Here is a 14,694-nt window from a genome sequence, read left to right on the forward strand (position 1 = left end):
GCTCAACATAAAGCTATAGAGAAACACCACTGGCTTTTAACCATCTGTTTAAAATCTTCCTGTAGACAGAATTCCAGGGAAACATTTCCAATATGAATAGTGCAAAGGGAATGAAACAGCCCCCTTTTGATTACATTGTGAATGATGTCCGCAGTCTCTGGCGCTTTATGATTAGATTACATTTCTTGGTGCTTACGAGGCTATGATGTGGAAATGCTGGTGTAATTTGAGATGTTGTTTGCTTGCATGTAGTTCAAGAAAAACTGTAGTTTGCTAAGTTATCAGAAGTCAATTTAAAGTTTTTATTTGCAAAGGTGTTATAAAGTATACATGTCATTCAATAGCATGACTCCTATTACCGATATGAATGGGCTACACATTATATAGTTGTAAATGTGATTTTTGTGGTGAGTGATTGTAATATCTGGGCGATAGGTTGCATTTATAATCACTGACTGATTAAAAAAAGTCTGATTCAGTCTGGTTTTTGTACTTGCAACTAATGAATGGAAAATAACAAATATTGCACAAACCATGAGGGTAATTGTTACCATCCCCCATTTAAATACCAGGCAAAATCTAAAGGAAGAAAAAACAGACAGAAAGGCTGTTTCACAGGCAATTTTGGGCTTTCTTTATCCATATGAGCTTATGAAGCAATGCTGGAATCATCATTGTTCACAACAGCTGTTCATTGTGCAGTGCAGACACGCCACTGCAGGCACTAGCACTCTTAATGAAGACAAGATGGGCTGGCTTGGGGTCCGGTCATCAGCTGGATTATTTGACCCAGTTGTAGAGATAACCGAGTCTTGTTTTCTTCTTCGACAGAACATGGTTCTCACTGATCTGCAGCTCAGCACTGGCCAGGCACTATTTGATGTGCACTACACATATTCCCATGACAGATGCAGGTTTGCCATTATTCTAATGAGTATCATAATATCCAGGACAGGGGGATACATATGAGTTATTCCAACAGCACGTGTCTGGTAACATCCAGGGAGTGACCGCAGCTGGTTCACACTCACTGAATACCCAGCAGGTCTGCCCTCATGAGAGTTTGAAGTACAGGAGCTTCGGTGCACTGGGATACTGAATCACTGACCCAGGGAGGAAACTATAACAAAGCCAGGCAAAAGCCAAGCATAAGTGTGGGATTGTACTGATGTAACAACCATGGTAAGCTCTCACGCAGGATGCCCTTCTTGGAGGACAAGATGACATGTCAATGCTGCTGTCTCACAGAGATCTCCCAGACCCCCCTGGAGCACACTGTCAGACCATACAGCCAGGGGAGTCGCTAGACTTCAGCTTATTCAGCTGAGCTGGGGGGGGGGGCTGCTTACGGTGATTTCTCGGGTAGGTGCGGGGGGAGGGTCAAAAGATCTAACAACGGTCTAACGAAAAGGGTCTAACGACGCTGATGCATACAGCAGTCTGAACTATACTGCAGTCCATTACCCTGCCCAGTCCTTGTTTTACTCAACTTACATTGGAAGTACAATCATTGATTTTTGACTGTGGCATCGTTTTCTCATCCTCTCGAAAAGACGTCTCTGAGCCTCCTACAGAACCTCTAGAAATGTTCTGTTGAGTTTTCTGTATTCAGAAGAGTTAGTGGGGAGGCAAGGGGACATGCTCTGTGGAAGTGTAATTATAATTACATTTGTTTAAAAGAGTGTTCTTGTCTTTTTTATTAAGACAAATTACAGATATGATTATGCACTACATCCAAAGTCACCACACATTTCTGCATTTTTTTTTCTTGTTTTTTTGTCACTTTTTTTTTAAGCATTTTAAGATTAACATTTCAGATGACACAGTGATGGCTCCCCACCCCCGCCAAAGCAAATGTTCCCCTTATGCTTGTAAGAATGTTGAAAAATTCAGACGCAATACATTTAAAGCATTTGATTCTCATGTGCAATTAATCAGCAGACTTCCATGGCATTGCAACATGTCTCCTCTGCTGGTTGCAGCCTGTTTGGGGGAACAAAACAATATGCCTGAGCGGCAGAGGGAACAGTTAGAACTTGTCTCCTGAGCAGCACCAAGGAATGGCGAGGCCGTCTCTCCTGAGCAGGCATCCTAGCTGCCACCACTAAAGAAGATTGATAGGTTTGGCCTTTAATCTTGGCAACAGAGCAACAAGGTTGGTGACGCAGTATTATGACATCAAATTAGGAGCCAAAGTAATAAAAAAGGTATTTTCCAACAGCGGGTTTAGGTGTGTGGGTGGGGTTCTTTCGCTTTTACAAGGGTCAAGATATCAGCTGAATCTGAGGGTCTCTATGCTTCTTAGGAGAGCAGGAGTAGCTGTGGCCCCCCATCAGTGAGTGGGAAGCGCCAAGACTCTGACTTTGAACTGTGCTCTCTTTTTGCTGTGCAGCTTATGTGTTCAATTGCTTTACCTGCTTTGTAATACCCCTGATTGTTATTGCAGGAACAATTATTAGGAAACAAGCTGAAGCGCTCTCAGTGAGTCTGTTAACAAGACCTGCAATTTCCATAGATGTAGAAGCAGGAATTTATACAGGCAAGGTATAGTGGGCCTTCACCTTCATACCAGTTACTGCAGTAAAAAGCAAAGGAGACCAATTGTGTTTGAGCCAGTTTAGGAAAATATTAACTGACGCTATGCCAGATTTATGACATGGCACAGAACTGCACTATAGGAACAGCATGCTGAACACAGTAGACAGTCTATGTAGGACTGGAAACATCTGTTAGATCCAAGCCGTACAAAACTGCATTGCACAAATACGATGCAAAATCCTGATAAATTACAAGCTAGAAGTGGGGTCGGATCGCTGAGTCTTCTGTTTAGTGCTCATATTTGGAATTGATTCAAGGAGAAGAATAAAGTTTCCAGATAACTCCTTCCCTCACCCACCCCCTCACTACCACCCCATCCACTTAATGAAGTTGATAGGACTCATATTTCTCAGAACTGGGCGGCACAGCGCAGCATCGTGGTTTGTGTATAACAGCAATTAAACCATTTTGGCACCCAGCGTGCAGCAGTTTAATTTACTGGCCAATATATTTTTTAAGTAAAACACGATTATGATGTGTAATGAAACCCAACCTAGTCGCTTTGAGATTTTACCAAAAAAAAGAGAACAGAAAATCCAGAGCCCAATTAAAGTAATACATTCCTTAAAGGCTTAAAGGTAATTTTATTCTTGGAGTGCTGTGAAGGCAGTGGGACTGGGGAGCCCCGTGTTGGCCGCATCTCCTCTCAGCCAGGCCACAGACACTGGCAGCTAACACAAGGTGTTCTGCTGTCCTGAGGCAGGGAGCTGCTCTCACAGCCTGAAGTCAGTTTCCAGAACCATGTGTGTTCCTTGGCAGAGGCTCTGACAGCTCACATTTTGCAAATCTACTCAGTAAGGGCTTGTGAGAAATATAATATACTTTTATCAAAAGAACGCATGCCTCTCTTCTGCAAACTTCAAAAGCTTTGGATAATTCTCAACTGACCCATGAAGTACTCAACATGAAATAAAAAATCTAATGAAATGTTCAATGTCTTTGGTACCTTAAAAATCAAAGAACAAAGAGGTTGCCAAGGGCAAACAACTGTCCAAGTCATGGTGTTCTGCTCTTTATTCCAAATGAGCTCTAAAATTGCAAAAGTGAACACTATATTATAGTTACAAGTTACTAATTTGATCCTTTTAATGATTTTACAAACACCCGGAGACGCCAGTGGTGAAACAAAAGAGAATTGATCCAGGCCACTGCACTGGAGGAGACAGGACTGTTATGTAGGACCCTGTCACTGTTCTGCCCTACTCTGCACTCCTGCTCACAGCCACCTTATTATCTGTAACTTAAAATCGCAGCACAATCAGAGGGCCACAGGGATGTTTGTATGATGTTGTTATAATTCTAAATGTCAGAAGTACTGCCATTTAGCTGCATTCCTCTAGCTCATGTTTCATGCTTCAACGGAACAAGTTTTCCTTCTATTTCAACAACAAAAACATCGTAATATTTAGGTTAACTTGTTTCTGACATCAGTTTGAAAACATTCCTGCTTTAAAGCCTTAATGCATTTAAATCCTCTACAATTTGGAAATCAAAGAGAATTACATAATGGGAGTACCTACTGCTGTTTTGTTACCCCGTTTCTGGACAACAATAATATTAAATCTAATCATGTCAGAGGTTTCAATCCAATTCTGTCATTTAGATACCATTTAGACACCATCAGCACTCGAAGACTGATGATTGCTGAATTGAACAAAGTGACTGGACTTGCTTAATGAACCAAGAACTAACATAGTGTTTCCGAGTGTTTACAAACTGGTGATTTAGGGGTGACCTATAAAACTCAGTGCAGGACTAGGGCTGGACACAGCCCAGCAGTGCTGTCTCTCAGCGGAGATTGGTGGAGACAGATGGGCACTGTGGTTGATGGCAGAAGTTCCCAATGCTTCTGTCACGGCAGTGTCGTGGTTCCATGACTGGTACTACCACTGTGGAAATCTGGTGGGCAGATATCATTGTGCTCTATTAAACCTGAATCAGGCAAAACAATCTAGCTCATCAGATCACCCCTGTGATGCCCACATGACCATCCGGCACATAAGTGCTGCTTTGTTGGACCCCGAGTGGACTGAGGTACAAGGCCATTCCTTAAAACTGTTGAGGAGCCTTCATCACAGATTGACCTAATTTCACAGGCAGATTATTATTCTAAAAGTTGTTGTTTTATTCCCACTCCATAATTGAAGTTCTATGGGCAGGGAAGAACATCAGCAACTGGGAGTGAAAAATAAGGATTAATACAGTTACACCCATGTTTAATGGGAAACTTTCATTGTTGCTCCAAGTTTGACACATCTTCCCAATGTTCTCCTTGATTCCCATGACACTGAATCAGTGTTTATCTTCTATGTGTCTATTTCTCATATTCCCAGTCTCTGAATTATCATTGGAAGCTGACCTTGGTGTGTCTGCAGCTTTGTTTATCTCTGTATTACTAATGTCAGGGTTTCGTGTGGGGCCGCAGCTCGCATGTTCTGTGGAAGAACTGGCTACAGTTTCCTGTAAATGCAGCTCCCACTGCTGCCAACACAGTGTGAGTCCACAGTGTTCCTTTAGCTCTCAACACCTGTTGAGTAACCTGTGTGGTTTGACACCACTGAAAGTCACCACACAATCCAGCTCAGACTATACTTACCATAACAACAGCACCAACAAACCCATCGTTTGTGTTGAAAATATGAACAAATCCATATTGTCCTGATCCATTAAGACTCGAAGAACATAAATCCAGTATCTCTAGTCTGAATGTCTCTACAGTAGTGTTGTATAGGGGAATGGGTGGTGTAAGAGCAAGTTATACCATCCTCATCACCAATATGTTGTATTATAAGAAAGCACATGTAGTGAACAAGCATACACATTTATTACAGGTGATTCAAGAACAACAAAAACAGCACACAACTTCTGTTCTTAATTTCCTTCCCTTTCCTCATACAGTATGATACATTTTTAACAGCGCCATCCATTGCAACTGTTGGAATCTATTCACAATACCACAAGTAGGCGATGTGCTCAAAGCAGAGTTGCTGGTTTATTCATTTTACTGAGGCCCACGTATGTGATTAAGCGCCCAGGTCACAGAGGGCTCACCTCCATGACAGATGTTCTTCCCATTAAGGATGTTTCCAGAGACACCCGCTGCTGCTCCACCAATCACCTCTATCACAGTCTTGCTGCTGTCTTGTGGAACTTGCAGCTACAACATTCATATCCTTCCAGTCAGTGCTCTGAGATTTCATTTCCAAGGTGGAAATCCAATCCTCAGACTTGACTTTCCAAATTAACTTTATATTAAAGACACAGAAAAAGGCCTGCAGTGCACCTGCAGAATTTCCTCCCCTGCCAAAAAAACATCAGCAGCTTTTCTTTCTATACACCCTGCAATACAGTATTAGGTTAAGATCAGATTTGATTGGTATCGTGATATTGATTAAGTACTATCTCTTTCCACCTGGGGGGAACAGTTTTAGGATGAGAATGATCTGAATGATCGTTTTACCTCGTTTATTGGATGCACAGGTAACTCAATCCCTGTACAGAGCAGTTTCTGTTGTTTTTTTCTCCCTTTGGAAAATCCAGTCTTGTTGTTGGCCTGGCTCGGTTGACTGGTCGCTCTGATTATTTAATTAAGCAGCAAGAATACCGTATTGTTTACTCCGGTTACATCCCTGTGCTGTGCTCACCACTGCAGAGCCATTCCCTGCAGGTCCCAGAGCCACGCTACCTCTAATGAGGCAGCCTGTCTCTCTGTGCCTGAAATTCTGAGAAAAAGTCACTTCATAACTGAGTAATTAAACTAAAAATAAAACTCACGCTCTGGGTTAACCTCCCCGCAATGGAAGCAATTACTACAGGACATGCATTATACAAAACTGCACTGCAAAGATGTGACAGTCTTGTTATAAGATGCTGATTTTGTTAGCAAACCTGAAAGGACTGCCTGCAACGATGGCATGCGATTTTTGCTGAGTGGGTTTTAGTGCATATACTCCATTTAATGAGCGAACACTACAAACACAGTGTTGGCTAAACATACAGTAAATGGGCATCAATTAGCACTGAGTTCTTTTGTATGTGCTTGTGAACAATAAGCATGTTCATTTTTTAACCTGCAAATGAGGCTGAAATCAGTTATGCAAAGTCAATGAACCACTAAATATTTTACTAATGGACCTAATGGACATTTTTATTTCAGGTTTTGTGCTTGGTGATGTGGTCTTCTAAAGGGTGCAAATGTCCAGTGAGTGTTTGGGCTGTACTTGTAGGACGTGACTGGTCTGAGTGGACAGATTTGTTGATATACCGAATTTGACTGCCAAACCCTCTGGTCTGACCTCTCCTGAGACTGTCCACTGAGAAATTGAAAAGGATTAGGACTGTAAATAGGAGCTTTTCCTGTACTTGCACTCCTTCAGTAAACAGCTGGACAGATCTCAGAGATTGATGAACTACTGGACAGAAACAAACCATCAGCGTAACCTTTTATTAAGCTTTCTATTATAGTCATTGTCTCACACAGGGGAACAGGGAAGGAAAAGTTACGCAACTTTTTCCCTTAAAATTCTGCAACCTCACTTCTGCGGCTGGAGATGAAGCACAGCAATGAGACAGCAAGAGCACCATCACAAATACCAAGAATATGTTTCCCACCCGTACAGAGAAGCTGCCGATCAACACGTTAGGACCGTATCTTTTGGAAGTTCAGGGGATTTGCTTTGTGTTCATTATATTTTATAATTTTTTTCTTTGAAAAAATCCAAATATTAAACATTTTCCGGCTCTTCATGGCTGCTCTGAATAGTGTGTCATGGGGCTTCAGGGACATGTTATGTAAACTGCGTTGTTTTCGATGCGCTTTGTATCAGCGTATGAGAAAACAGCTGTGCTTTGCTTGGCCTAAGATTCTACACAAGAGAGACATTTGTATCAAGGAAGGAGGGGATAGGAGTGTTTTAATTAACATAATAATCATGTATGGTATAATAGCTTTAAACCCCGAACACACACACACACATACGCGCACACACACACACACTTTCAATGAAGCTGACTTCACACAATTTAATCTTCTGCCTGTTTGAAAGCTTGGCGGTTTCACTAACCTCTTCATATTTCATTTTTACATCCTGTGGGGGCGAAATATGACATAGTGAGTGCTTTATCCCCACTGGCATGCCTGGGTGTGTATAAACACAACAATGTGTCAATCTGTTTTCACCTTCCCTTGCCAAGCCCCACGGAGAGGAAATGTTTAGGGAGAAAATCAGAAAGGCATGTACTGGGCAGACACATGAAAGGTGGAAGCACATTAGACAGGGAGGCATGTTTTCTGTGCGACCCATCAGCCCTGACAGATGCCCAGCAAACCAGGTGGCTATACAGTATCTTCAGCAGACAAAATGACACCCCCTCTCCTCAACTCCTTGCACAACACCCCAGCTGTATGCGTTCTGCTGGGGATTCAATCTTCTAGAATCCAGTCCCATCATTCCACTCCAACATCCTGAACACCCACGCTGACGCTGCCTATTCAACCAGGTTTCCATCCTGCAGAACTGCAAGGCAGAACATGGTCCGCAAGCAGGGTGCAGAGATAGTGGTCTGGGATTGTAAATACAGAATGAAAAGATTTGAAGATATGAGAACATTTTATATTCTCATTTGCACGCAGTGTTGCACACATCTCTCCACCATGCCTTTGGCTTTGTAACTGACAATCGGTGTGCCTTTATTCTGGAGAAAATTTGAAACCTATTATTCTCACACCTGCATTCCCAAATATCGTAACATTTCAGCTGCTCACACCCAGTCCTGAGAAATCCACAGATCTCAGCTGTCACCAGGAAACAAGTGTGAAGCTTGGTGGTTGTACAAAGCTCAGTGCAGGATCCCAGGGAGCCCGTTGTAGACTAGTCATAAGACTCATCAGGCAACACTTTACTGACAAGGACACTTTTTCTATGAAGGGGAGTAACACTAGTAACAGTAACACTCTGCTCTAAAGCTGATCTAGTAATAGGCTTATAGTGTGTGAGCTCATTAAGGTGACGCCTGCTTTTTTTTTTTTGTTCTCTTGCAGCCCTGCTGGTGAGGCTGCTTGGATCAGGTGGGGTGCCTGAGATGGCGGTTCGAATCCAGGCAGGGGCTCTGGGCGCACTATAGTACTACCTAGCCATGCACCCCACTGGAGTAAACTGCACCTGCTGCACAAGGATGGGTCTGAAACAGCTGGGCCGCACGAGTACTGACCTCTGACGGTGACATGCAGAATGACAGGCAAGATTTGAAAAGGTCAGAGAGAGATTTGAGCTGTGATCTGTACAACTAATTCAGATATAGAGCTTAACCCTAAGCTCAGTGCTTTGTTCTAGACTTGTTTGTGCCAAGATTTTCAATAATTAATAGCATTAAATGCAAGCAGATTACACAGTCAATGTACCACATGAGAAGCAATAGGGGACTGGGAGTCTGGACTTGAGCAGCAGTATTGGCACACTGGAATATCTATATGTATTGATCAGCTGAAGGTAAACTAATATATATATATATATATATATATATATATATATATATATATATATATATATATATACATATTGTTTGCTATGTGATACTAATACTAATCTATTTTCTGATTCTGAATGGAAGAAAAGAGCTTGACAACAATTGTGCGTTACAGATTCCTTGTTGTTTTGTAAATGTGTTGATTTAGCTTTTCATATACCTACAAAATGAACCCAATGTCCTTATCAGTGTTCTTAATTAAAGGTCTCGTATTGTAAGGGTCAGATCTACTCCGGTATTTTAATAGTCGCAATGTTCCGCGATTCATATTTTATGATTGCTTGTGATATTTTTGAATTGCTTCCATGCACAATACAATTTGATTTACTTGCACATTTATTTTCATTCTGCAGTCTTCCTAATTGGTCCTATCAAACTGCAGCTGTTATCTGCAGCTATTGCTGAATACCAGACATGACTTGATCTTTTGTGGGAAGCATTTTCCAAAGTTATTGAGGGTTATTAAAACATTCTGCTAGAATTTTAACTGTCATTTCCATTTATAAGACATCTAACCAAAGCTTTCAGAGTACTTGCATTCATGGATCTTCATCCTTACTAGCAGTAGCATTAAATTGGCCTTTTGGGGTAGATTTGGAAAACCTCACAGTCAGTAGAGGAGAGTGTTGGCTGAGTGTTGCCCTCAGAGCCTACAGACTTTGACCAACTCTGTGAAGGGGCGTCGTCATGAATGGCCAGGTTGTGTGAATAGTTGTGTCCCCCATAAGACACACAGTTGGCCTGAATCTGTGCTGAATAAGGCCTGAGGAGAGTTCTGTAGTTGGGGCAGGGTTGCGCAGGGTGGCGCACTTCAAACCACAACCATAAAATGACCAACTTGGAGTCTGAGGTGCTGTTGTCTGGACACAAGGGGCTCATTTAACACAAAGGATTCCAAAGCACATTCACCCTTGGCTGGGCTCAGCCTGCTCCCTGAGTGTGATCACTTTCTGTGAGTCAGTGAAACACCCACAAAACAGTCTCCCTGAATAGTGGATGTGCAAAGACTATAAAGGCAGTCAATACACCACTGGAATGGAAAATCTGGAATCTGTGCAATTTACAGTCAGACATGGTGTCCTCCTGTTCTGCTGCTGACAGACTGCTTTAACCTAAAAACATATATTATTTACATGGTATTAATGGCAGTTTCACGGTGGAGTCTCTGGATGTGTTATCATGAACTAACAGCAGGTGGCACCATCAAGCTGAAAAACATAACTGTGTTTAGGAAGTGGCACTATAAAACAGCACCCCCACTGGAGGAAAGGAGAACTGCTGCTTGTCCCCTGTGTTACAGCTGTTTAATAGTCATTTGTGAGTCATGTTTGTGGAGTTTGGTGATGCTTTAATGGGTATTTATTTTGTAATGTGTGTATATATACACACATACACACTTCATTGCTCTCATTTAAGAACACTATTTTGTGATGTTCAATGAAATGCAGATGACAAGAACTTGCTGTTTAACTGCTCCAGCTCGTTTATTTAAGTGCTTTCATATTGTTAATCTTTTTGAACACATCAAAGCTAAAAATATTGAAGTTCGACCCTTGTCAACCTTCACCAGAGACAGTGCCTTTGGCAGTCTCCTTCAAGACTGAAGTCACACTTCCTGTAGCAACAGCACTTAACTGTAATCTACAGACAGCAAACAATTAGATGATAGATACATGTTCTATACTTCACATCACCCTCGGGCAGGAGAAAGTGAGTACCACTCGAACAAATATTTCAGAAAAACAACTCGCAATATTATGCATTTACTACTGGTCAGGAGCAAGACAAGACTGTGTTCATAGTGCTAGGCAGGGACAGCATAAATGGGGAGTGGTGGAGGGACAATAAATACACAATTAATAGAAAAATAACAGGCCAACAAATATAGGACTTACTATAGGACCAAAAAATATAGGACTTACAGTAAAACTATGCGATCCATGTCTTTGCAAAATCCTGTGGATACCCATGTTTCTAACAGACAAGGGGGAATCATGTGTGGAGTGTAGGATGTCACCAACAACAGCCACTTGAACATGTGTTCTGTCAGTGCAATTGCCCTTACGTACCCTGCTTAGTGTAGATGTGAAACAGCACACCTTCACTGAGAAATTACTGTGGAGCAAGTGCAAAGGTTTTCTGTCTGCCCCGCCTTTGCTCATGCAGGGCACCAGATTCTAGGTAAGTAATAACATCCATGTATTGAACATCCATTATCTGATGAGTTTTCAAAGTGTCAGATGAAAACAGAGAATCTGTGTGCTCCGTAAAGTTCGGGTGTGGATTATGGCTGTCGGTATTAGTGTCCTGAGCATCTTCAGACACACTAACAACAGGTTTCACAGCAGCCGAGTTCATTGAGGGAAGTGGAGCAGAGTAGGGGAGTAGAATGTTCAGACATCTGAACAGAGTTCCTCTATATTGCCAGTTGTAGAGGGAGGATATGGACGTTGACCATTGCAGAATTGGAATGAGCTCATTTGGAATCGCCCACATTTTTTTATTTTCTTATTTTGGAATTGCCAGTTGTGCTAATGCATCTCAGCTCATCACCACATCCCCAGTCCCTACACTTTGGAGTGTCAGGAAGAATGACTGGGATCCTCCAATCCCAGCCACCCTCAAGCCACGTATCATTTTACACACTGCAGGCTATACAGCCTGCACAAGAGGTTCAGTACCAGTTGGAGGAGAGGCACGTCACTCTCAGCAGAACTGCAAACCAACAGGAGATTTAGCTCTCACTAGCCAGGGCAGCACTGGCTCCTTGTCACAATCGGCAAATTACTTGAGCTGGGATCAAACAGGTGAACCACAGCTCATAGGGCTCAGTCTGTACTTTTTCCAACTGAGCCACTCAGGAGGCAAGGTAACAAACTTTTTAACTGCAAAGAATAATGCCAAACACTCTTTTTCCGTTTTGTTCAGCTTTATTCATCAGGAGAAAGGGAACATCCCAAATAGGATATTATCCGTTCTGAACCATTTTGCACTTGGCAGATGACAGCACCCAGTGCAAGTGAACTGGCATCAATATACAGTTGAAAGGTGTGGTCAAACTTCCATGGACAAGTCCAAGTAAAGCAAGTACCTTTTTTTCATAAGAGCTGCTGGAGTTGGAGTGGAGTTGCTATTTTAACGTAACTGCAGAAAAACATTCTCTAGTCTTGAAAAAGCTATTAGTTCCTTCATGTTTGAAGGGTCTGGATAGTCTTTAACTGCTGTCAACTTCTCATAACCTGGAGATATGCCTTTGGAACTGATCACATGATCAAGGTAATGAATCTGTTGTTGTGCGCGGGTCACAATTTTAAGTTAGCTTTTCTGAGACTCCTGTAAAATGGTGCAGATTATCAGAAAAGGTCATATTAAAGATGATTACGTCCTTGAGGTAGACCAGACACTATTTCCATGAAAGTCTATGTAGTGCAGCTTCCATTACTCTTTGGACTGTAGTAGGACTATTTCGCAGTCCTATTGGATGTCTTTAACAGTGCGTCCAACACAGTGCAAGTATTCAGTTTTCTGCAGTCCACTACAAAATGATAACCATCCTTGTTTTCTTCACAACTGACAAGGGGCAGCCCAAGAGCTTGTAGATTCCTCTATAATGTCCTGCCCCAACATGTCTTTGATCATAGTTTACAAAATCTGTTTCTGCTCCGACTTTGTGGGCACGTTGAATTGGTTGTTGATGATGTGTTGAAGGATGCCTATTATCTTCACCCACTGAATGATATATTTTACATATCTGCTGCTCACTGTAGTCCTTTCGCATACTTTTCTTTCTTGTTTTCCCAAGGATTACGTTGCATTTTCCATATCTCTGTGAATTAGACTCTTATTTAAGATCACCTTTTTGTGAAGTTTAAAGAAATGCAGAAAACAAAAACATGTTTCTGTTGAGAAGATCCAGCTCCTTCCTTGAGTTTTTTACTCAGATTATACAGGCACAGGGTGGAACTATGATGGCCTGCACACCACCTCTAATTTGTAGTGTAGCTATTTTATGCAGGGCTGATGTTATTCTCTCCTAAAACATTTTAGCAGAGGTCCCTGTTGTTTATCTTATTACTGGCTCCACAATGAGTGTCCGCAGTGACTTGAATTCAAGACACAATGTGACAAATAGCTGGTTGGCCTGAATCTGAAAAAATCCCCAAAGACTGACTCCTCTTTCCCACACCCCCCAGGGCAGGACTGCAGCAGCACAGCGGCAATGGCCGGAATGCACAATGGGATCCATAATCGATAAGTGCTTAGTGTCTAGAGGAGCTGCAGGTTACGGTGCGTTGACACCTACACTCACCTAAAGGATTATTAGGAACACCTGTTCAATTTCTCATTAATGCAATTATCTAACCAACCAATCACATGGCAGTTGCTTCAATGCATTTAGGGGTGTGGTCCTGGTCAAGACAATCTCCTGAACTCCAAACTGAATGTCTGAATGGGAAAGAAAGGTGATTTAAGCAATTTTGAACGTGGCATGGTTGTTGGTGCCAGACGGGCCGGTCTGAGTATTTCACAATCTGCTCAGTTACTGGGATTTTCACGCACAACCATTTCTAGGGTTTACAAAGAATGGTGTGAAAAGGGAAAAACATCCAGTATGCGGCAGTTCTGTGGGCGAAAATGCCTTGTTGATGCTAGAGGTCAGAGGAGAATGGGCCGACTGATTCAAGCTGATAGAAGAGCAACTTTGACTGAAATAACCACTCGTTACAACCGAGGTATGCAGCAAAGCATTTGTGAAGCCACAACACGTACAACCTTGAGGCGGATGGGCTACAACAGCAGAAGACCCCACCGGGTACCACTCATCTCCACTACAAATAGGAAAAAGAGGCTACAATTTGCACAAGCTCACCAAAATTGGACAGTTGAAGACTGGAAAAATGTTGCCTCGTCTGATGAGTCTCGATTTCTGTTGAGACATTCAGATGGTAGAGTCAGAATTTGGCGTAAACAGAATGAGAACATGGATCCATCATGCCTTGTTACCACTGTGCAGGCTGGTGGTGGTGGTGTAATGGTGTGGGGGATGTTTTCTTGGCACACTTTAGGCCCCTTAGTGCCAATTGGGCATCGTTTAAATGCCACGGCCTACCTGAGCATTGTTTCTGACCATGTGCATCCCTTTATGACCACCATGTACCCATCCTCTGATGGCTACTTCCAGCAGGATAATGCACCATGTCACAAAGGTCGAATCATTTCAAATTGGTTTCTTGAACATGACAATGAGTTCACTGTACTAAACTGGCCCCCACAGTCACCAGATCTCAACCCAATAGAACATCTTTGGGATGTGGTGGAACGGGAGCTTTGTGCCCTGGATGTGCATCCCACAAATCTCCATGAACTGAAAGATGCTATCCGATCAATATGGGCCAACATTTCTAAAGAATGCTTTCAGCACCTTGTTGAATCAATGCCACGTAGAATTAAGGTAGTTCTGAAGGCGAAAGGGGGTCAAACACAGTATTAGTATGGTGTTCCTAAGAATCCTTTAGGTGAGTGTATATTATAGACTAAGAAATCTTTTCAATGAACTGATGAGAACTGATA

Source organism: Amia ocellicauda, chromosome 9 (genome assembly GCF_036373705.1).
Source record: "Amia ocellicauda isolate fAmiCal2 chromosome 9, fAmiCal2.hap1, whole genome shotgun sequence".
In the NCBI taxonomy this organism is placed as follows: Eukaryota; Metazoa; Chordata; class Actinopteri; order Amiiformes; family Amiidae; genus Amia; species Amia ocellicauda.